Genomic DNA, 25,846 nt, shown 5'->3' with positions numbered 1-25,846 from the left:
GTGAGGAAGGAAGCAAAGTAGCCACTCAGCCCGTTCCTCTCTCCAGTCCTTTCTGGTCTGGAGGAAATTAAGCCTTGTCTCCATTTCCCCCTACGCTTGCCTGACTGAGCTCTAACCCTCATCCAGCCAGGCATTGGAGATGTTGGGGAATAAGCTGATGAGCTTCTGCCAGAGGCTACGGGCTACAAGGCTATAAGAGCCGCCGTATCCACTTAACCCTTTCTTTTCCCTTGCCGGCAGGGCCAAATGGCCTTACTTGAGGTGATCACCACATAGACCTCGGCACCTGGCAGCCATTCATCATTCCAGCAGCCCTGCAGCCTTTGATACCCTGATACAGCTCTAATGGTGTATGCAAGAGGCGCAGGGCTCACACACACATTCATGCAAACAAAACTCAGGCTTGAGGAAGAACTATGATTTAAAAGGATATCCATTTTGCCCTTTGACCCCCAGAACCATAACAAGAGGCTCATGTGGCTGACCCAGGAGAGCAGCACTGTACTGACAGATAGCGAGGTCAAATGAATAACTTTGCCATGAAGAATTTAAACACTAATGCTGCTGACCTTTGGATAGGGGTGAGAACAGGGAAGAAGACGAATGGGGAAAGAAGAAGGGTGCCAACCTGTGAGAGTAAAGGTGAGTAAATCTGTTAGCCAGGAGGACATGCTTCAAATCATAGCAGGCGGAAAATATGAAAACAAAGGCGGCTGCACAGCAGGCATTGGCACTTTCATTTTGCTTTAAAGCAACTGCCTCCATTTTTTTATACAAAAAAGGTGAATCAATGAAAGTTAGGAAAGGAAGAGAAAGCCAACTGAGAGTCAATGTGAAGAAGGAGACTGGAACGGTTGTACGCAGTAGCGTGGCGTGGGAAAAAAATTAGGGGAAGCCAATAATACGTCCTTTCTTTTGTGGTGGGGTGTGGTGGTCAATGTAATAACGTAACCAGATGAGTGATTACAGCGCCCGGTATCATTTTACACACATGTGTATCATACAGATGCAGGACTTACACACGCCTGTTATCTGACCGAAAGGTCCGCACGCACTCTCCAGCCGAAACTCTAATAAGCATTCATTCACAAACTAAATCAGGAGACCTTTAACGTTTTACGTCCGGTTCGCTCCTTTGTTCCTCGCTGTACACAGCTCCAGTTTGGGCATTGGCCTGTCATCAGATTGTATTTGTTGTTGCTGCTGCAGCGGAACTTTAGTACAATTATTTTTGATTAAATACTCAAAATCTCCACCCTCCATAATTGCACTTGCTTCAGTTGCTTGCTACTTTCTAACGGCGGTGAGAGTGGTGCGGTGACGCTATCTATCTTCTATCTATTAGATTTATTATTTGAAAATTATAAAAGTAGGGTAGACATGTGGATATTATCCGACTGAACGAAACGTGCATTTACCTAACAGGTTCTTTTTCCACTGACTTTTTTTCGAGCTATTTTCCAAAATCCTATGGAGAAATCCCATTGCTATTTTGTCGAGGGAAACCGAGCGCAGCTTACTTCCGCTTTTTGGGTCGCGTCACTGCAACACTAAGTTGATGTGATTTGATTGGATTGTGAGGCAAGGGAAGCCAGCTGCCTCTGGCTTCCCTTGGCATGGCCCTGACCAATCACAGGTTGGCAGGGGCATGACGTGAGCCTCATCTGATTGGTCAATCCCTCCATTTTTTTTCACCAAGGGAAGCAAATTTCGGCTGGCCTCCTCTCGCAACATAGAGTGCAATCTACTGTTTCACCATAACATCTAGAGGGGCGCTGTTTCACTCTTTGTAAAATACTAAATGAGAATGGGGGAGAGACGGGCCGGCAGCAACACACAATAAAGAATTTCCGAAACTAAACGAAGTGTTTTTATTTATTTATTAAAATTATAACTACAATCCGAAAAAACAGGGGAAGCCTGGCTTCCCTTGGCCTCCAGGAGAAAACGCCACTGGTTGTACGTAGATCTCACTGATCCTCTCCGCAGATAATGCTCTTCAACAGAGTGACTTCCCTGCTGGCTTTGGCTCATCACAGATCTGCATGCAGTTTCTGAAAGAAGAGGGGATTTAAGGTCAAATTAAAAAGGCAAAAAATCCTTGCAAAAACAGAGCTCAAGTGGACTCTGTCGCTCCTATAAAAAGAAGAAAATAAAACAACATAGACTAGCTCCATGGCATAATGCCGAAACCAGCAAAATAAAGCAAAAGTCGAGAGAACTTGAAAGGATATGGCATTCCACTAAACTTGAAGAATCTCGTTTGATTTGGCATTACTCTAAATGAATATAAGAAAGCACTGCGTAAAGCGAGAGCAGCTTACTACTCTTCATTAATAGATGAGAATAAGAATAATGCAATATTTATTTTCAGCACTGTAGCCAGGCTGACAGAGAGCCACAGCTCTATTGAGCCTACTATTCCCATAGCACTCAGTAGCAATGATTTTATGTGCTTTTTTTAACGATAAAATTGTTACTCTTAGAAAATAAATCAATGACCTCTTGCCTTTGACCAGTATAGTGTTATCAACAGCTCCCGGAAACCTAAGTTCTAATATTACACTAGATAGTAAACTAGAATGCTTTTCAGCCATAAATCTTGAACAATTAAATTCAATGATTCTTTCTTCTAAACCATCAACGTGTATCTTAGACCCAATTCCAACTAAGCTGTTAAAAGAAGTTTTTCCATGAATTAGCACTTCTTTATTAAATATTATGAATATGTCTTTATTATCAGGCTATGTTCCACAATCATTTAAAGTAGCATTGATAAAACCTCTTCTTAAAAAGCACAACCTCGATCCAGAGGTTTTAGCCAATTATAGACCCATTTCTAATCTTCCGTTCCTCTCAAACATTCTTGAGAAAGCAGTCGCGAAACAGTTGTGTGATTACTTAAAAAAGAACGATTTATTTGAAGATTTTCATTCTGGCTTTAGAACACATCATAGCACAGAGAAAGCTCTGGTTAAAGTCACAAATGACATTCTAATAGCCTCTGACAAGGGACTTGTCTCTATTCTTGTTTTGCTCGATCTCAGTGCTGCATTTGATACTATCGACCATGATATCCTATTGCAAAGACTAGAGCACTTAGTTGGCATGAAGGGAACTGCTTTAGGCTGCTTTAGGTCCTATCTATCTGAACGCTCTCAGTTTGTGTGTGTCAACGATGAACCTTCCATGCAAACCAAAGTTAGCCATGGAGTGCCACAGGGCTCAGTGCTTGGACCTATTTTGTTCACACTATATATGCTTCCGTTAGGCAATATCATAAGGAATTATTCTCTAAATTTCCACTGTTATGCGGATGATACTCAACTATATTTATCAATCAAGCCTGATGAAACAAATCACCTAAATAAAATTCAAGACTGCCTCAAGGAATTAAAAACGTGGATGACCTTACATTTTTTGATGTTAAACACGACCAAAACTGAAGTTATTATACTCGGCCCAAAGAATCTACTAAACGAACTATCTAAAGATATACCAGTTATGGATGGCATTCCTTTGGCCTCCAGTCTGACTGTAAGGAATCTTGGTGTTATATTTGATCAGGATTTATCCTTTAACGCCCACATAAAATCAATCTCAAGGACCGCCTACTTCCATCTACGCAACATTGCCAAAATTAGGCATATCTTGCCTCAAAACGATGCAGAGAAACTAGTCCATGCATTTGTTACTTCTAGGCTGGATTATTGTAACTCTTTATTATCAGGGTGTACCAAGAAGTCAGTCAAGTCGCTTCAGCTGATTAAAAATGCTGCAGCTCGTGTACTAACCAGAGTTAGGAAAAGGGACCACATTACTCCTGTTATGGCTGCCTTACACTGGCTCCCTATAGAACACAGGATAGAATTAAAAATTATTCTTCTCGCCTACAAAGCCCTTAATTGGCGGGCGCCATCTTACCTTAAAGAACTCATTATACCCTACTGTCCTACTAGAGCATTGCGTTCCAAGAATGCAGGGTTGTTGGTCGTTCCTAGAGTCTCTAAAAGTACAATGGGAGCCAGACCCTTTTCTTATCAAGCTCCACATTTGTGGAATCAGCTTCCAGTTTGTGTTCGGGCGGCAGACAGCCTATCCGTTTATAAGAGTACGCTTAAGACCTTCCTTTTTGATAAAGCTTATAGTGATAAAATAAAATAATCTAATAAGAGTGCATTGACGTAGATAAGTTGTGCCTCTTCACCTATACATTTTAGTTCTTACTCTTTCACTTAAATCCTAAAAACTTAGATCTTATATTTAAAACTTTATCCAAAAACCTTTCCCCTCTCTGATCTCTCGAGGTTCTATTAGAGGGTAACAGGTTGCAGAGAACGCCTAGCCCGGCACCGGGAGTGTGGAATGTAGCCACTGACCTACTCCTATACCTCTAACCAATTCAGGTTCCAGTGGGGACTTTTCCCCCTGCGTGTGCCTCTCAACCTCTGTTTCCTACTTGTTACTTGCTACCCTTTTCCCTCAACCTATCCTAAGGGAGTGCATGTATGTACTGTAGACACGTTAGTTTAGCTGCTATAGGCTTGGACTGTTGGGGGGGGGCACCTTACTCCGTCTTTCTGTCTGTTTGTACCTGTGTACTCTCATGTTCCGATTAACCCCCAAATCTCTTTTTTGTGTCCATATATACGCCGGGATCCTGAGTCGAGGCTGATCCTGTTGCTGTGGTCGTGTGTCCTGGATCCTCTATCCTGAGTTCTGGATCTGAGTCCTGGACTTCGAGTCGTGGCTGAACCTGTCTCTGCGGTCCTGCCAGACTCTCACCATACTACTTCCCTGATGGCTCCCACAAGATTGCTGACATCCTCGTGGGTTCATCTTCTTAGTATACAGTAGACACATGCATTTCAAAACATCTGGTCTACCTATGTTGTAAATGTATTATCTTTTCGATTTACACACAGCATCTATTGCATGTCTGTCCGTCCTGGGAAAGGGATCCCTCCTCTTTTGCTCTCCCTGAGGTTTCTCCCATGTTCCTCTTTAAACTGTGGGATTTTCTCTGGAAGTTTTTCCTTGTACGATGTGAGGGTCTAAGGACAGAGGGTGTCGTATTGTCAAACTGATATTCTGTACAAACCGTGAAGACCACTGAGACAAAAGTAACATTTGTGATATTGGGCTATATAAATAAACATTGATTGATTGATTGATTGATTGATTGATTGATTGATTGATTGATTGATTGAAGTGCACGGGGCATTCATTAAATATAAGTATATAAGTTATCGTTAACAGAAGTGGAGAGTTCAGGCTTAAGGCATCAGTAATGCTGTAATGCCCATTTTTTACAAAGGTGTAAAAACTAAGTAAATGTTACAGCCTCTGCTTACAGAGCAGTTTGATAACACTATGTGAATTATACATGACCTTAAATAATATCATTTCAAATATATAAGTCTAAAAAACAGGAAATACTCTATTTGCATGAAGTGAATTGCATACAAAAAGGGGATAAGAGAGCTGTTGGAAGATTTGTGTTAAAACTTGTGTCACTACATTGTTTAAATACTTCATGCTGCTATGAACAGCCATTATTTGCATATTTCACAGGGTTGAGAACATCCAAGAAAATAATTATAGTAAACTGGCATGATGGATGTTAAGTGTATACTGTAGCAACCACTGTTATATCAACTAAATCTGTAACACTGTACATGTATACTATTAGTAGTGACGTCTTTATAACTGAAATAGTAGATCTGGGTAGAGTTTTTTGAACCCAGGGTGAAATGCGGAGTGAACACAAGTTTCTCATCTTCTGTCAGACATGGGGTCTTGTGTGTGTAAAAGTGGAATTAATGGTATGCCACAGAGGAAAGTTAAATGTACTCAAACCTGAATGTTTAAGGATCATGAATTGCTTATCCTTCATAAAAAACCACAGTATACAAAACTGGGCCACTTGTGAACTGCTTACATATGAATAGAGAGATATATCTGGGCATGACGGATGTCTCCCTGTGCTCTGAGCTCTGTACGGGAGCATCATTAGCACACCGACTGACGTGACTGACAGCTGGTACTGAGAGCAGAGGGATGGAGGGTGAAATAAAGAGGGAGGAGACGGAGCAGAATCTGTGCCAACTATCACCCTCTGGCTGTTCTCCAACGTTTTAATCACAGCAACAGTGCTCTAACTCTGCAACCCCTCAGAGACCCAGGTACCTTAGCCACACTTGACATTAACCACAAGGCGAATACACCCATGGTTAATACAGACAAGACTATCTTCCTCAGTCGGTTTCTTTCCCTTTCATTACCCTCGCAGACTACCATAACAACCAGAGAACACAAGGAGCACAGCATGTATTTTAAATCTCTTTTTTTTCCTTCACTTCTAGCTTTGTTGTTTTACCTGCACCTTAATATCTAATCCTCAGTTTTATTTTTTATTTATTCAATAAGTGCAATGAGGTAAGGTAGGCTCTTTCAAAAAGTTACATCAGCTACGATAAGACCCCTCACTTATATTTGCTTGCCTTGTTGTCAAAAACTAGTCGTGCCGTGTCTAAACCCATGCAATGTGGCCGCCAATTCTAACAAAGTGGAAAGGATGAGCCAGGACAAAGTATCTGGTGTTAGAAAAAGGAGAATAGTTGTCTTTAGAGGCAGGTTGTATGTTTTCCAATGTGGTCAAACTTGACCACAGTTAGGACAGAGAGCAGCGAGGTTTGGAAGCTCCTCTGGGAATAGAGCTCCAGACACTTATGAGGGTAAAAAATACAGAGAGGAAGACCTCGGAATGTCTTAGGAAGGAATGGACTAACCCATGTTAAAATCGGATTCTGTGGTCATTTGCAAAATCTTCATTATCCCACAACAGCATCGCCCTAAAATCAGTAGTAATTATACTGTACCTTAGCTCTCTGATAAGAAGAATCAAACTCAGTATTTAAAAATATAAGAGGAGGCTGTTGAGTTTGAAGACACTACGGAGGCCTTCTTTTGTTCAATTTCAGGTTTCATAATTGTATTTTATGACATGTCTCCATGCTTTAATGTTCAAAAGCTCCTTGTTGTTCTCATACTGCCTGTGCTGCAGCACCTCTTCTCACCCTCTGTCTGAAACCAGAGCCCAGTCTGCTCTGATTGGTTAGCTGGCCGGGTCTGTTGTGATTGGTCAACTGCTTAGAGATGTCCCGCACCTTATCACGCACAATGTGTTCGAGCGTTAGCCGATAGAAGCGTCAGTGTCACATGGTAACGTCACTATGTTACGGAAGTAAACAAAGGTGTGTTTCAACTCCCTCTGTAGAATACTTTGGGATTTGAGCCTTTGCACAAAAGCCTACAGGAAGGGTAAAACCCCAAAATCGTAAAAAGGGCCTCTTTAAATGGAAAGAGTTACAGGTATTTGGACCACATTTATTATGACAAATAAATCGACTCAAAACAGTAGCTGTAACTCAATGCTGAGAGGGATGATCCTCTCGTTCTTACAGATATCCGTTCCACTCCTTACCCTGCGAGGGAGGCGTGTGGCGCAGTGGACTAGTGCGTTGGTATTCCGATCAGGGGAGCACAGGTTCAAACCCGACTGCAGTCAGCATGTCGTTGTGTCCCTGGGCAAGAAACTTCATCCTCCTGTGGGGATTGCCCACAGTATTGAGTATGTAAGTCGCTTTGGATAAAAGTGTCTAACAAGTAACATGTAATGTAATGCAATCAGACAAAGATCAGATGCTCTTTATATAATGTTTACAACTGGAATAATGAGGATACGTTTTGGGGGGAGATTTGCATTTTTGTGATATTGGCAGAAAATGTTGTGCATCCTGAGGGAAGGCCATAAATGTTTGAGCTGTCACTGTGAAGAAAAGTCTGTAGGTCAAAAGCTAAAAAAGAACTTCTAATGACGTCCCCTATGATGAGTCTGCTGACTTTGTATTCATTATACACGCAAAAAGTGTCATTCTCTCTACAGAGACCACGATCAAAGTACAAGTTTAAGATTGTTCTGGAGTGAGCAAATTCATTATTTTGTCATTTATGTTGCGTTTGCATAAAACAAAACCTAATTCGACCCATGTAATATACTGCTGACATAATCTGCAGCTTTATAATGAACTTCCTGTGAACTGACCTTTATTTCTCTGGAGGTTGGGGAGGGTTTTTTGTCCTCTGCTGGGCTCTCCATGCTCTCCATCCCCAGTCTGGCAATCTGATCAACTTCCTAGATGATCCAGTTGGCATTCTAGTTTAAAATGTACACACACACACACACACACACACACACACACACACACACACACACACACACACACACACACACACACACACACACACACACACACACACACACACACACACACACACACACACACACAAAAGCTTAATCATGGCTTGTATTCTCCAAAACACTTAGGGCTGTTACAAGGCCAGCGTTCAAAACACGAAACCCTTCCTCCAACACCCATGGCTAATACATTTATGCAGCTTTTTTGTTAAGCCACAAACTCACTTCTATGCTACACTGCACAATAAATAGAAACTCAGCAGGGAACTGAGATGATCAACAAAGAAGCGTGAAGGAATAACACTTGAACAAACATCTTCCTCTTCTGTTGAAGTGTGCAAAACATTAAAGCACAGGGAGGTCTCCAGGTAGAACATACTAAAATTGGCTCAAGAACGTTAAAAACTAAAAAAAACATTTGAAAAAACACAAACCATTATTACAAAATGAAAATGTCCATGGATTGCAACCATGACCTCGGTTTGGGAATATTGAAAGCATCTTTATATCAATGAGGTGTCCTACATCTAACCTGCTTCACACATGTTGGTCACACGCTTGGCACTGTCTCCTCATGTGGATTTACTGCTGAATCTGTTGGAGTGTGAAAGAGGTCGGGTCATGTCAGGACAACAAAGTGTGTGAGAATTAGCGACTTGGTGGTGATACACACCTTTCCCAGCACCATGGTTGTTCTTGTAGGGGAGCAGTTTGATCGGGAAGAAGCTTCCATGTTCTTATCCCCTGTACGGCACAGACATGCAAACACAATGTCTAAGCAGGTGCACAAACACACATGTGGTGCAAAAATAACAAACACGTGTATCTAAAAGAGTCTGCAAGGAATAACACAAGCGTTGTGAAAACGTCCACACATTGGCAGAGAGATGGTGCAGAAATAGCTAATATCGTCTTAATGAAATCGCACGCCTTGTTCATGCGCACAGACACACAAACACACTCCTACTGATCTGACACATTACATGTGCTTGCGACATTAAGCCGAGCCGCTAATTTAAGACCTCTGTGACAACATGCTCGGAGATTTGCGACATAATTAGACAGTGGAGGAGCGGGAACATTGTGAGGGAAGATGGTTATCTACGTGATGTTTAGTTTAAGAGGTAGCCAAGATGCTGTGTGTGGGTTGCGGGGAGAGAGAGAGAGAGAGAGAGAGAGAGAGAGAGAGAGAGAGAGAGAGAGAGAGAGGAGGGAATAGAAGATATGGTTGGATATTTGATGTGAGGAAAAGGAAGGGAGGACAGAGGGAGTGAAGGGAGAAAAGGGTGAAATAAAATAATGTATAACACAATAACCAAATATCTACATGTTTAAACATTGTTATTATTACACAATATTATGATATTTAGATTTCTTGAACTTGACAAATCCAGTACCATAAAACGAAATAGAGGATATTGAAGTAAAGTTTGTAAATTATGTCAGTTTATTGCCAGAATGCCAGAACTTTTAACACGTTTACTATTCCGATCGTTAGCATAGCATCGCATTGAAAGGATAAACATCAAGTCCAAATGAGAATGTCAATTTGTTTTTTAAATAAAAACATTACCTGCCTTTCCTTTTTAAGATAGCTTACAGTAATCTATGTTCATTTGCAATTATTAGCTCTTTCAAAAGATCAGCACTGGGAATACAAGAGGAGATTCAGGGAAGGTTAAAGGAGTCAAATGCAAAAGGAGACATATGTAGTACATTAGGAGTCAGTGTCCTCTTTGGCCCTCTTGGACTGGGAGCAACACACACACACACACACACACACACACACACACACACACACACACACACACACACACACACACACACACACACACACACACACACACACACACACACACACACACACACACACACACACACACACACACACACACACACACACACACACACACACACACACACACACACACACACACACACACACACACACACACACACACACACACACACACACACACACACACACACACAAACACTGACTTTTGCAACAGCTTTGATTTATGGGATATTTGATCTTCGCAGCTTTCCCTTTCCTCCAATCTACTCATAGTCTGGACCGACATCCCTACACACAGCTTAGTGGCGAGGTCCTGTTGAGACACACTCAGACATTGGGCCCTGTTGAGACACACTCAGACACTCACACTATATTCACATCTGCTTTCGCCTCAGCCCCTAACTGCACTTTGCTGTTCTTACTGTCGTTGGAAGCTGGACTATTCTAAAGTGAGCGGGGTCCTAATTAGGAACTCACAGGATATTAGAGATGTTAATGTAATTCATATATGGTCTACTTTATCGTAATTGAGGGAGCTGTATGTGGAGGGTAGAAAGAGTGGCAGAGAATCAAAGAGGTAAAGAAGATGGATGGAACGGAAAATGGAAAACAGACAAAGCGACTAGACACAGCTAATGCTTGGAGAGAATGAGGAGGTGAACATTTGATGAGACTGTATTTCTATTAAATTGTCACAGAGTTCTCTCTTTCTCAGTCTGTGTGTGTGTGTGTGTGTGTGTGTGTGTGTGTGTGTGTGTATGTGTGTGTGTGTGTGTGTGTGTGTGTGTGTGTGTGTGTGTGTGTGTGTGTGTGTGTGTGTGTGTGTGTGTGTGTGTGTGTGTGTGTGTGTCCTTCACACAGGCACAGCGATGTGGCTGACCCAAATGACTGGGATATTATTGGGAGAGCGAGAGAGGGAGACCTCTGCTGAATACTGATGAAGCTCGGCACAAAGCTGCCTCCTGGCCACATTAACCTGCCGAAGACTTCCTTTGTTTTGCTCCAAACACTTCCTACATCCTGTCTGAAGGGGTTTCGGAAGTCACACCGCAGACAGAGAAGAAGTAGCCTTCAAGAAGCTCAGGGTTGCCAGCGTGAGCAGGACCGGCACAGTGTGTGTTGGGAAGAAAAGGGAGGTAAGGAGGTGCTTTTGTATATCAGTGGAGCGGTTTGTCTCTTCTTAGTGCTACATTTTGCAACAGGAAATACTTAGAAAGAGGAAATTGCGCAGGGAAATAAAATATGTTTACTGTATGAAACACTTTTTAAATGTGTAGTGGTAGATGGAGAAAGAGGCAAAGTCATATTGTGAAAAGCTAAAAATGGATCACACTTTCCGCCGCACTTACAACAACTAAAGAAGGAGGCGAGGACGGATAGAGAGGAAGTGGAGCGTAAGGATGAGAACTAGGTACAGAGAAAGTAGGACGAGAGCTTTGTGCTCCTTCATGCCTCTGCACAGCACGTCGTGTTTTGTTAGTCGATTTGTGTGCAGTGTGATTCCGGTGTGCGCAATCTTATGCGTCTTAGGTGTGTGTGTGTGGGTTAGCACAGGAGATTTCAATTTCATCTTTAATGGAAACAGCAAATAGGGGAACAACTCAAATGCGAGGCCCAGTCAGAATGGATGATGAGGCCGACATGAAGTAAACATTCTGCTATTCACAAAAAAAGGTGGGTAAAAGAGGAGAGGCATAGACACAAGGGGAACGGGGGCGAGCAGGGAGGAGGAGAAAGCAACTTGGAGGAGGAGAGGAAAAGAGGAGTATCCAGGAACAGAGGAGGAAATAGAGGAGCAAAAAGGGAAAAAGCAGAGAGGACGGGGGATCAGTCACGGTGTGTCTTCCAGTCGGAGTCGTCACTTATACCGTGGCAGGGAGCAGCCGTGGAGTCAGAAATCATCAGGAGCAGGAACAGATTAGAAACAGGCTATTGGTTCTGATGAGGCCTCGCATAGATCAGTGATGGCTCAGTAGGGAAAGAGGAAAAGAGAGCGGGGGGGGGGGGGACGGGGGACGGGACGTTCAGAGCTAAGGTGTAGTAGGCTTTCAGAACTGCTATTTACACTATTAGTGTAGATTCCCTGCAGACAGAAGGTAATCATATGTTGTTGTACATAGAAGCTGTTTGTGAATCCAATCTAATAGAAGAATATCTATGTAAAGCAGTTGTGTATAGTGTGGAATACACCAGTTAAACCAGCTAAATGTAATTTAGTATGTCATACTTACTGTAAAGGTAGGGTAGGTAAGTTTGAGAAACTGGCTCGAGATACACTTTTTGTTATATTCCATGGAATGCTCTTAACATCCCGATAGCAATGAATATCTTAAGTGCTTTGACAAAAAATCCATTAAAAAAAGTCATCTCTGGAAGCCGTAGTACTGTAAAAAGCACAACCAATAATTTTAGCCGGCCCGGCTAAAATAAGTGGATGGCCTACCTTCCTGTCAGCCTTCCATCTGTGCACAAACTTATCTCGTGCGCTCATTGGTCATGTGCGCGTTCGTGTGTTGGAGGAGGGGCTCTGTAAGGAAGTGGCAGGTTTTTTCCGGATGTGTATTTTTAAATTCTAGTGCACTCGAGCTGGTTTCTCCAAAATTACCTACCCCACCTTTAATAGTTATATCTTATGTTATGTGGTTGTGCGCTAAAAAGGTAACTTTTTGGGGTTCAGTTCAAAGCGAGATAAAGAAAGATACACCTCTAAATCCATAACTATGAACGCAGACACAGTAACATTCTAATAATCGCTTTGTATGCTGCCCACTTCAGAATATTACAAAAATGGTTGGGTGAACCATATTCCTGATAAACTGTACTGTATGTCCCCAATAGTACTATAAATGAAAGAGGGAAATCTAAGTGCTATAACTGTGGAGGAAACACAGTAATCAGTAAACACTCACATCTAGTAAACACATATTTTTCTTGTCAGTATCTGTTTTTGTTCTGTGTTTTTTTTCGTAATGTCTTGTCCTAAGTGTCGGTCTCTTCTTGTTATTGCTCCTGACAGTAGGATGAAAATAGAGGGATGGCGGTTGGAGCTAGAGGAAGAGTGGAGGTGTAGAGAGGGGCCTCAGCCTGCTGACCACCCACAGGGTCAGTCAGAGGCCTCACATCATGACAAACAGCAAAGAGAGCCCCAGCTGAGTCAGCAGGTCTGTGGGGGATGGGACTGATGGACAGATACAAATGTGAACGTGCACACAGGCACACAAGCACAACACATAAAGCCAGCCTCAAAAAATATTAAAATACATCTGCGTGTGCCGGGGAAATGCCAAAACACATTGATAGGTATGGATACTTGTAATTAAGGTTTTCAGGCTCAGTACTTCTTTGTTGGTCTTTCTGTCATTTGGTAAATGTCACTGGTGAAACTAACACGTTTCATTAAAAATATGAGACTCTTTCCATCTCTGAAGGTAGGGTTGATTTAGCAACCTGGCACAGGACTACAGGATAGAAATTAGTCAATCTTGGCTCACAATTTCATTCTAATGTTGATGAATGTAAACTGTCCAACACAAATGAATACAAATGGGAGTTAAAGAAGGGACACACAAAGATACAAAATATAACCAATCATTAACCAAGCAGGGCTTTCAACAATGTAAAACACTTTGAGGGATGATATTGAGAGTTGACAGTCTAAAAGGAAATAACCAACTAAATCATAAATGATGATAAGATTTACACACAAGGTTAACCTGTTAAGCACCAAGCCTGTTTTTCAGGTCTCAGGCTCGAAAATGACATTTCCAGAACAAATGACCATATCTTCCCTTCTAAAAGGGGAAAATTAATAATCTTTTTTCTCAAAGTAATGATAAACCTGTGAGTCGGATGTATTTTAAAGAAAATTCAGATTGAAAATAGTAAAAAACTGTAAATTATAGTGTCCGTCCAAAAACTATTTTTTACTTATAGTGAAAACTGGATGATGGTAAGGTAGACTAAAAGCTTTAGGAATCCAAGGTACAACATATAGTAAGTACCCTGTATCAAGATTGATGCAAAACAAGTGACATTTGACCTTTTTAGAGAGGTTTAGCAAAAAAGACTCCACCTCTGAGGTGATTTGGGTGGAAATGGCCGTTTTTACCGTTTCTCTGGAACCCATTGGTTGATTTTGGGGATTGAGATCTCTTTCTGACCGTTAGAGCCACATACACACACACCTTACCATTGAGAAATGAGAGCTATGCGCACGCAGTTTTGCATGAGAGCGAACCTATCTCTCACTCTGACATCTGGAAACGGATAAGCAGGTTTATTGCTTATGGATTATCAGAAATAATTTCAAAGGGACACAGACACATTGGATTAACCTATGGATTAACTTCAGCAGAGTTTTTATCGTTGTAATGCCATTGAAGACCACTTTTGACCAGACAACGACAAAGGTAAGACACTTGCCATTTTTAGCTACTAGCGCAACATGTTTTGATGTCTGTTCTTGTTAATATCTACGCAAGTTCTTATCATGGAGTGATAATGTAGGTACTGATCGATTCTGTGTCTTCTCACGATGTGAATCGATGGGTTGGACGTGCAGCTACGATAAGTAATAAGGGTATTATGAGTGAGTTTCTGTGCAGTAATGCGTTTTTTCGTTCGTGGCTAATTCAGAGGCAGAGGGTTAGCTTTGTGGGTTAAAAAAAAAAAAAAAAATCAGTTAGCTGAGTTTCTTCCCGTTACATGGATATAAAACATTCATAGTTTATTGAATATTAAGATGCCCTCAGACGCTGTTTCCTGCAGATGACACGTTTTTCCCCCCGGTATCGGGGGGGGGGGGGGGGGGGTGGTGTAGAACAGGTTAAACGTCTGCATTATTTAAAGAGAATTAGAAGGATGTCAATCACTTATCATAGCCTTTACTGTCAGCTTTCATTGTCATCATTACTCATCAAATATATTTCAAAAGAACGTGGTTTGAGTTTTGGAGACTAGAATAAAACATGTCTTCTTGGTGGAACACTATCTTTCAACTTTCTTTTGCTTTATCACCCCACTCTTGTGTTTCAATATATGTGTGTGTCAGAGTGAGATAGTGTCTAACCTTTGATCTGGATCTTCTTTTGGAAGGGAGAGAGGATGAAGCTGTTCTTGAATGTGTGCGACAGTCACCTGATAATAATTCCTAGTATGAGGCAGCTGTCAATCAACCGCTGCTGGAGCCACACTAATGCCAGCTCTCAGTCCTGTGGGGAAACAAGTGGCAGGGTGGACATATGATGAACAAATTATGAGAAGGTTTTTTTCTTCACCGTATCAATGTCTTCAACTGATGACAGTGTTTTGATGCAGCAACGTGCAGCCACATTGGTTTTATCATAAACTTAAAAGGCTCCAAAATGTCCTTCAAAAGCTTGTTCCTGATTAACATGAAGGTGAAATGATGTTATGTTTATAAATTCTTGGGTCACATCTTTCTATCTAAGAGCAAATTAGTAATTTCCCTCGCTGCATCCCTGCACAATTAATACGATTAGAACAACAAAGTATGCCAGGCATTTCAATTTGCACTGAGATGATATCAAATATTGATGGAAAGCACCTTCTGTCACTATCTGTGAGATGTTTAGAAGACATCAAATGTAGACAGTATTATTTAACAAACTGTAACCTATGTTTAGGACCCCATAAGCATGTGTGTATATTTTTATTAATCAGTGAGCAGCTTACAGCCTGTTCCACTGGGGATTCACATTTGCCCAGGATAGCAATCTGTTCATGGATGAGAGGCCTGTCTCGTAGCCAAGCGTCCCTGGAGATTCTCCAGGAGCTCCAGGCTCTCAGAGAGCTCCTCCAGCGTCTGGAAGGCTGCCTCTAACTTCTTCTCAACTAACATGGAGAGGCTCGCATGCCGGCATCAGACAGCTCAGCTCTTCACAATGTGACATGGCCCAGGCACAGTGACACTCCACATCTTACTCTTCTGTGATCATTTTAGATATTTACAGACAGAGTTGACCAAGTTTTTTTACTAGCTTATGTTGGAATATTTTGAATATAAACAGCATGCTAATCAGCTTCTCATGTTGTATATTCAATACACATGATACCAACTGTTAAACATCACAAAAGAACCATTGGCATTAAACACTCCTCACATTCAAATAAGGAAGATAAGAAGATTTGTGTCTATAGTAGATCATCAGCGCTGAAAAGCATCACAAATGCCTCCTCCTGATGAACACTCTTGACCTTTATGTGTACTGAAGGGGGGACTCATGAAAGGAGAAAATACAGAGATGCATAAGAGGTGGTTCAAAGTTTTTGCAGCATAAAAATAGTGATCAAACTACAAAGTAAACACATGAGCACCTAAATATATAAAAAAAAAATTACAATCATATCAGACAGTCTGATAGATCAGAACTATAATAAATCCTTCACTATGGAGGTTAAAATGTTCAGTATTTGTTAAAACTGTCTTTAAAAAGAATAATAAAAACAAGTAAGATGTAAATGTTTGTGAAACATCAAAAAACCCAACATATACTGTAAAGATGGAGCAGGTACCAATTATTACCATTAGGTATTAAAACCGAAATGTACTATTTATAAATAATTTTAATACAAATAATTTGGTGATCTATAACAAAAACTTTTAAGCAATATCACTATTCATCATCTCGTTTACTTACAAGGCTTTGTGGGATCTGAAGTCATTATACGAGTTTATATCTGTAGATATTTTAGACATCCTTGTGCAATGTCAAACTCATTTGGTTACTTATTTGTTCGTACATCAGAGAGTGTGCTTGTACGATGTCTAAAAAACAATCACAAACTGCGTGGGAGAGTTTGCTGATGGAAATTTAAATAACCTCATTTAAAAGTAATACATACAACCACCTTTACTAACCTGCAATCATGTATAATATCGTCACAAAACGCAACAAGGAGCAATACAATGCTAACTTCATTTGTGCAATGGATGAAATTAGATGAGTTCACGGACGGGGGGCTTTATCGACATGGGTGTGAAAGCCAAAGTGCTGAGGCAGGAGACTGTGTGTACACACGCAGAACAGTGTTGACACGACAGCCATTTACATACCAATGTCTTTGACAAATCCATAAGGCGATAATGCATACTTGCACTGTGGATGTGTCTGTGTGAGCCCAGCTACATGTTTGCAGAGATTGTGTGATAGGACTTCAGTGTATAGATTCTACAGAGGTCATATGGACAGTGTTCTTTGCTCTAACTCATCACAGTTTCTTTGCTTTTCATCACTAACTCTCCCTGTGTGAATCATTACAGCTACTCCAGGCCTACAAGTGTTGTTCAGTCCTGGAAAGCTCTCTGAAAGCTCACGTATGTTTTTGTCCTGAAACTCAAATCCTGAGATACTCCCAGCAGCCGAGAGTATCCAGGTGTATAAGAGTGAATACTGGCAGAGCTGTAAGTGCTCGCAAATATCATGTTCATTCTTCTTCACACATCTACTGCTCCTTCACGTTAACTGCATTCAGAGAAATGGCTCTGCATACAAACGCTGAGTGTTCTTTTTCATTTAAATGTGTATCACTGTCCCGTTTTTTATATCGGAACTTGCACTGCAGGTGTTTCCACACACAGCAGGAAAAGGATGGGCGATAGTGGCAGTGACATTTCAGAGTTTACTTCACTTTTTCATTCTAAGAAACAGCATCCTGTGACATTACTTTTACTAACGTACATCCCTTGTACAGCATAGTATCAACGATAGACAGGATTGACTCTTTTTGTGCTGTGTTGGCAGTACTGGATGTACGTATCCATTTCAGCCATCATTTTGCATTCTGATGCAGCACAGTTTATACCACACACTAATATGCAAAACTTGAATACATGTTCTATTAAAGAGGCCATAAGGTCCACCCAGATCTAGGACTAAACCAGGCCCGGACTGGCCATCGGGAGGACCGGGAGGTTTCCCGATGGCCTGGCCTGTTTAGTGGCCTGCTGGCCTGAGGATTTTTTTTTTTATGTAGGCCCAGCGCCATATAGATAGAAGAGTTACGACATCTCCGTTCACTCCAATGGACCAGTTTTTTTACAGCAATGGCGGATCGTGGAGCTCTCAATAGTTCCCCGGAAGTTAGCTTGCCGCTGACTTTCGGGGCTACATGTATCTGCGGCTAGCAGCGCAGTAGATTTGCAGCATAATAGACTGTTCGTGTTGAACTTTTAAAAGGTAAGAAGACGTTTAAAGATTTATATTGCGGATATTATCAGCACATCTGAGTCAAATTAACATGTGTATTAAAGGATGTTAGTGGATTCCGTGAAGATTATCCCTAAATCATTAGATTTAGGGAATGTTTACAGATAACAGATTAGGCTAGGATTCTGGATAAAGTTAGCAACACACGTTAACCACGAACAGCCTATTCATCAGTTCTCTTAATGTTATTTCAACCCAACGTTGTGGAAATAGAGAAAAGGGGCTCCTTAACGTGCTTTTATCCGGGGTGGAGGGAGTTAAATATTAGTTAAATATAACATTGGGGCGTGTAATTGTAGTGGGTGGAGGTGGTGAAATGAGGATATCTTTTTTGGAGTTCAAGTATATTATAGTTAACGTTACACAATAATAAGGAAGAGAGCTATTTGTGTGATACATCGCTATTGATATGGATTTAGAGTGCATATTTGAGACTTCCAAACAGTAAACAAAAACGTAACTTATGGGTGAGTGACAGAGCCATATGATGTCCTTGTGATTCTGTTGATTATTACCTGTCTGTATTATGTTGAGGCTCAGCTGATTTTGGATTGATGGCAAAGGGAGAGGGACTTAAGTGAGAGTGAAAACACAAGGTAAGTTTAAAATAGGTCAGCAATTTCCCATCCTATAGGTTGCTAGATGTATCTAACCCTTTCTCCTGTCTCCCTCTTTCAGCACAAGAACCCCATGGGGATTCAATGGAGCCTGAAGACCTGCATTGAGACCCTCACCCTGCACCTGAGTCTCACCTCCCAGAGTTCAGCAAGCCTCTCCCTGTTCCTTATTTTGATTAAACAGACATTAAGCTTCCCAATGGTGTGGTCTTCGTTTTGTGAAAAATATGATTATACATATGTACAGTATGTTGTTGCTGTTGTTGTCTTTTGTGATAGTTAAATTGCTCCTGTTGACTTGAGCCAGCCATTCTTTCCTCCTCTCTGTGTCAGTGGAGAAACTTTACATGTGTACTCCTTTCTCTGAGCGCTTGGAGCATCCCCAGGCAGCACAGCAAACCATGGGGGAGACGATATGCCAGGACAACACAGAGGAAAAGGCACAGACAAACGGCATGATATGCTATTCAATGTTTATTGAATTCCATTTATTTACAATGGATGTTCCTAAAACAATACATTAACATCAACATCATGCTGCTGCTGCTGCTAGTCCTTTGACTCATTGTGCTGTCAGTTGACAATCATTGATAGGCACCTGTGGGTCTCCTGTCCTTTCTGAAAGTCATAAAGATTACATTAGTACTTTAGATTACTTGTGTCCTCAATTACCATAGGATTACTGAAACCACCATTAATTAAAGAAATGGTAGAAATGTATCTAATCTGAATTCTGAAACCTTCCTTCCCATCCACTCCCTCTAAATATATCAAACATTAGGATGTGATGCTCCTTACTACTATACAGGTTTAAGAAGATATTTGTTTTAAAGAATTCAAAGCAATAAACAACAGGCTCTTTAACCAAGGCAACGTTAGCATAACATGTATATGTTAACTGGTAAGATAGCTGTTCACACTATGTATATTTTTCTACTTTTTGTAATGCTATTTTATTTCTATTTAAGATGTTTACATTTTTGATAGTTTAATTCTAGTCTTTTAGCTGTCTAATGTACAATGCCTTGTCTTTTGCTGCTGCAGCATAAACATTTCCCCAATTGGTATCAATAAAGTACTTCTTATTTTATCTTAATCCTCAAATATTAACAAATGTTACTTTAAAAAAAAAAAAACATTGATGTAACTACATACACATATCGATATGTTGTACAAATATTGCAAATCAAAACCTTTATTTACCACTAATTACCAAAAATTGCATTTCTATCCTGGTATTAAGGCATTCAAATCGTGATTCAAATGGCCCGCCACGAACTTCCGGGGAACTATTGAGTCTCCCTGAACAACGTGACAATCAAGCATTTTGGACTTCCGTTGTCGCAACTCTTCTATCTATATGGCGCTGTGTAGGCCTATTTATTGTGAACGCAACGCTGCGCAAATGTGGGTCTTACTCTGCCTCACAGAGGGTGACTGGCGTTCTACATGATGTGGCCTGCCGACATGGCCACTTTCATACAGATCATACACTAATACCCTCGATTGGTCTCTGTTTGTCATTCAAGCTCGGGAGGGTGTGTATGTGTGGCGCGAACGAGCGAGAGAGAAAGCGCGCGCACCGGTTACGTGTATTGTTGTTGTTAGCATCTGGTGCTAGCTAGCGGCGCTAACGGATATAATGAGCTGTCAACAAGGTGGAGGAGAGTCCTCTCCTGTCAGACTGAGAGACTGATAACAGCTCAGGTGAGGTTAAGGACTCTCTGAGTCTTTAGATAGTTAACTTAGTCTAAGTTCTCAGTGGGTCTCAAACGGTTCGGTCACCATTTATGTAAACACATATTTCCATTTGAAGGGGGAGTGATTAGTAAAATATGCATGAATAATAAAAAAAAAATGCTAACTCGGTGAAAAAAGGTAGGATAAAATGTAAAAACGTGTTGAGAGCTAAAACTAGTCTTTGCTGCTTCCTCAAAGAGGAGCAGGGGGGAGACGGGGGAGACGGGTGAGGCTGGTTCAGATGCCCACACTAACAACTATATAAACAAGTTTCAATGTTTTTTCATATTAGATATGGTGTGTTATTGGTTATGGCCATGTTCTTATGATTATTTAAATGTATACAGTTCTGTTTCATATGGATCTGTAGTCTCTTTATTTCCCTCTCAAAGTGCACCAGATTGATGCATTAAGTCCAACATTTAAAAAAATATCTTACCGGGGGGGGCATGCCCCAGGGGTGCCCACACTTTTTCAGCTTGGGAGCTACTTTTAAAATGACCACGCCCAAGTGATCTACCTAAAGGGCCGCCCCTGCCCAGTCTGTGTCGCGAGCGGGGTGGAGGGGGTGCTAGTGGACTAAACGGCGGATAAACTGCGGCGCGCTTACACTAATTGCGCCGCATAAGCGTATAATAGTGCGCCGCATTTGCACTTCAGATGAGGAGGTGAGGCCCCCTCATAACTGCATGAACCCGTATGGCACAATACAACTCAGACTGGCTTACCTGTATGTCAATCAAGTGGCAAATGCCATAGTAAGGATGGATGATAGGCTTTTTTTTTTTCAATGCCATGCGATCTACCCACACTACACTTGCGATCGACCGGTCGATCGCGATCGACGTATTGGGCACCCAAGGATTTGAGGTCCACCTCCAATTAAAATATGTTCACATACATCGGTTCCTAAATAGATTTGCACATTTTCTTTAAATAGTAACCCATGTCCATATGTTTATTAGGGCTATATCACTATGGGCAGCAATGCTGTAAATATTGACAAATAAATCCAGGAAAATGGCACAAAAGAAAAACTGATAGTGGCCTGGCTGGGTGTATAATTCCCGGCCTGACTTATTGTCCCAGTCCGGCCCTGGACTAAACTAAATAAGCAGCCTTTACTACAAATCATTTTTCAATCTGAAGATGTGTCCCATTTAATGTTTTCCAAAGTGGCCCACAATGCTTTGCCCTACAGAGGACCTGAACCCAGCTGAGTGAGTTTGTCCTCCCTAAACTAAACCATCTCGCCTCAGAGAGATCAAAGTTAAAACTCTTTAACTTATAAAGTCAAACATATTCAAGCTTATGGAGAGGCTCAATACTTTAGGAGATCACAATATGACATATTACGGACATCTGGCAAATAGTGTCTCATGTTGATATTAACTTTTGTAGATCCATACATTATTTATATGATGCAGTTGTTTTTTTATTGCTTGAGAACATGTGATATATGCACCAGTGATTGCTGACCATCTGGACACATGGACATGCAAGTTAATGAGGATCATCCAAACACAAATAGGCAGGCTGCTACAAAATACTGGATGTGTCCTCTAAACTGGAGCTGAAGCAGCCTACATTTTTTGGCCGTGTTTGGAGGCTTTGAGGAGGGACAGGCCCTGTTGGCTTCTCATGATATATTTATTCTGGAGAAAGCAGTGCCAGTGAGGTGGAGGAAGAGACCCAATCCTCTGGCTTCCCTCTTTTCTTAGGAGGAAACAACAAATACTGCCACATTACTGACATCTTTTATGTTTGTAATATACCCATCTTAGTAACACATTTTCATCCCACCTTCACATTAAACAACTTAACTCATCTGAAACCTTACAGAATTATTAATACCGTACCACTTCTGTTCAGATTATAGCATTTAAAGGACATGTGTGTAGGAATAAGTGGTACAAATATGTGGACTAACTAATTACATGCGTATTAAATTATTTACTCAAAAGGCATTTGGAAGAGCAGCACACTTTCTTTGTTATTTGTGATAGTATATTTAAGCAATAGCTCACGACAGGCCGTGGTATTATGTTAATTATATCACAGCCAAGGGGCGTGGTTCGGCCCGACTCGAAGCTACTATTTATTAGTACATTTATATTTACTAATAATCAGACGCGGAGGGATACTGACTTGTTGTGAAAAGTAACTTACAATTCTACCCGTGATATACGCTCATTATATCACGGCTAAGAACCAATCAGATTGCTTGATTTGACCTCCGCTTTATAAGTTATTTTATATGACCAACGCCATTTGAGCAGTGGTCATCTGGTGTTGCAGAGTCACTAAAGAAACATTTTATAGTTTGAAATGTCTTCATATAACTTAAAATGTTGATGTTTGTTTGTAATTATATGTTTTTGTTTCCTTTGTGGTTATCATTGATCATTATTTCATATGTAGGTCAAATTAAATTATGTTCTGATCCTTACATTTGGCTTGGTTTGTCTTTTTTTATTTTGAAATGGTTTAATGTTAGTGTTTCTGTTTAAACCCTAGGAAGCCTAGGAACTACTTTTATGAAGCTAAAATAGGTTTATATAAAGAATAAGAATATCCTACACAATCCCGATGATGTCCTTTATAAACTCAGGAGGAGAAGAAAAACACCTGTGATGGCAAGTACATATTTTCATTAACTCAGGCTATAGGGTGCAGTACCTTGGTATTTATGCAGCAATGAATGAGAAGAAGCCCTTGTTGTTGATCTTCCACTTCCTCTCCTGGCACAGCTCCTAACCCTTCAGTTAGACTGCAGGAATCCAGCTCCTCTCTGTAGCCACAGCAGCCTTTCAGTTCCTCATCATGCTCTAAAATATTAAAGAGGGCCAGGGGGGAAAAGGTTACAAAGTAGAAACACATACAGAGAGACACACAGGCCAACAGAGCATAACATGCCATTCTTTTTATTTGCTCACATGTCATTGTAATTCTGTAGTTCACCAGGATATATGGCACAAAGATCCCACACAGATGTCTTATTTCAAGAGAAAAGGATGCTAATGATTTAGCTCAAGATATATACCTTGAATAGCAAAAATATTGAACCAGTGACCAAAAGGCAAGCAAGTAGTCTCTGCTGTCAATCAAACATCAGTACATACAGCTAGGTGATATGTGCAACCAATCTCTCTCTCACACACACACACACACACACACACACACACACACACACACACACACACACACACACACACACACACACACACACACACACACACACACACACACACACATCTCATGACTCGTTTGAAATAGATGGTGGATGGCCAGGTGTGAACTGAGAAGAGATAGAGAGAAAGTGGTGTGAAGAAGAGGCTCAGGTTTTTCAGATGAAGAGGATAAAGAGGTATGGATCAATGGAAGGACAAACTGTCCAGCTGGGGTTACAGGGGTCACTGGGGGAATATTTTGGATGTTGAGGGGAGGAAAACCAACTAGAAAGGCTGAAGATTAGATTGCCTGGCTCGAGGCTCGTGAATTTTCCTGACAGAAATTTCACACATATGTATTCTTCAACCTGATTTTAACTTTGTGATTTTTGGGCCTGGTGCATTTTCTTTCCCACAGATTTGATTAAACCCGTCAAAATTCGACATCTGTTGCTATTCCGTCACAGTGGAGAACCGTTTTATTTGCAAACACATGCTGACAATCACAAATGCAAGATGAAAATTTGATATCAACAGCAGAGGTAGAGGAAATACAAATATTCTAATCAAATAGAAAATTACTGTTGCCTTTCCAACTTTCTAGTAAATGGAGGAAGTCGCTCGTACAAATATACTTCGAATATATGTGATTGAGTCAGATGTTACCTCAAAATGTCTAAGCAACACGAAAGGGAGAGAAGATATTGTGTGGTGGTAGAGACACTAAATACGTTTTTAGAATAAAAAGGCAAGAAAAAAAGAGCATGACACTTCAAAAAACGCTGCCATACTGTGAGGGTTACTTTCAATGACATTTGAAAAATCAGCTGAATCAATGTGAAAATGTACACTCAGTGATTCACTCTGACACAACCACAAAAAGTATACTAGATACAAATACATTTAAATAAAGACAGAGTGATGATGTGAAAAGCAGAGGCAAGAGTACTCTGGAGAGCATTTAAGTAGCCGCTGGAAAAAGGATTACACTGAACGATTGGTCAAATATGTGTTCTACACGTTCCAATAATGCTGACTACAGTTGGCCATTCTTAAAAAAAAATCCCAGTTTTTTTTGTCTTGTTTTAATCATTCAAAACAAAATAAATGTTAGAAAATACTTTTGTAAAAAGGCATTACTATCACAAAACAACAGCAGTTTTGATGCAGCAGCCAGTGTTTTGGATTCCCTTCAAAGGCTTATAAAAATCCTTGAAAGAAAGTTAACATGTTCCCAAGTGATTGAAGGAAAAATGGTATTGGCAGTTATGAGTTAAGTTTTAAAATAATAATCCAGACCACCACATGAACGCTATAAAGTGAAGACATTTCTTTTGATTGTGTGGTTTGTTTTGAGTGGTGAGTCTGGAGAATTGTAACCTTTTGACTTGCATGACGAAGTCGGTAAAAACACTGTAAAGAGAGATTTGGAGCTTGGAAAATTCATCTTTTTGTTGTTCTTAGTGTCTTTTTTTCCAGCAACCAGCCACAAGAACATAAATATGCACACTGCTTAACTCTTGTGGAAACATTATTTCCCTGAGCGAAAGTTCTTAAACATGAACTTGAAGTGAATAATGTATAACAAGTCATTTTCGGTCCAGAGAGCTATTAAAGTCATCGGTAAAGAGCTGAACCAGCTTCTGGTAGGTCCAGGAGAAATGGACATTGACAAACACACCTACACTGACTTTATCGTCACACACACAACCACTTTCCCAATTGACATTAATATTAACCTCCATTGGGATCAATGCGTTCAGCCTTGAGGCAGGACTACTTGAACACGTCTCTGTTTCCTTTTTCTCTTCTGAACAAAACAAAGTGGAATCCAAACTATGACTCCTATCTCGGACAACTTCATTGATTTCCGTGACATAAAGAGTCATAGGGTTTGTTGGTTTCTTAGCCAATATTGTTCTATAAAGCCTATCCTGTCCGGAGCACTGAACACCGAGCAAAGCTAATACGTTGTGATGTGTGCTATAGCTTGTCTCTTTAATGCAGGTTACAGTGAAACAACATGCATAAGG

The 25,846-nt window shown here is 40.8% G+C and overlaps 1 protein-coding gene across 4 annotated transcripts in view; it reads right to left on the bottom strand.

Moving 5' to 3' along the window:
* Positions 1-475: 475 nt before the first annotated feature.
* Positions 476-25,846, bottom strand: part of LOC307034391 (uncharacterized protein) — a 70,226-nt gene continuing 44,855 nt past the window's right edge. For 2 of the 4 annotated variants that reach the window (XR_013806878.1, XM_079673231.1), the window contains 5 exons: positions 23,323-23,471; positions 15,127-15,268; positions 8,934-9,004; positions 8,108-8,218; positions 476-2,054 (listed from right to left, as the gene is read on the bottom strand). The gene's annotated coding sequence lies outside the window, so the exon portion shown is untranslated. Of the gene's footprint in view, positions 2,055-8,107; positions 8,219-8,933; positions 9,005-14,924; positions 15,269-19,422; positions 19,522-23,322; positions 23,472-25,846 lie in introns of those variants that run through there. The other 2 variants (XR_013806879.1, XR_013806880.1) reach the window with 2 other exon arrangements.

The sequence above is a fragment of the Notothenia rossii genome, assembly GCF_949606895.1.
Source record: "Notothenia rossii genome assembly, chromosome: 3".
Classification (NCBI taxonomy): domain Eukaryota; kingdom Metazoa; phylum Chordata; class Actinopteri; order Perciformes; family Nototheniidae; genus Notothenia; species Notothenia rossii.
The sequence above is the reverse complement of the archived record's forward strand: the minus strand, read 5'-3'. Positions and strand labels throughout refer to the sequence as shown.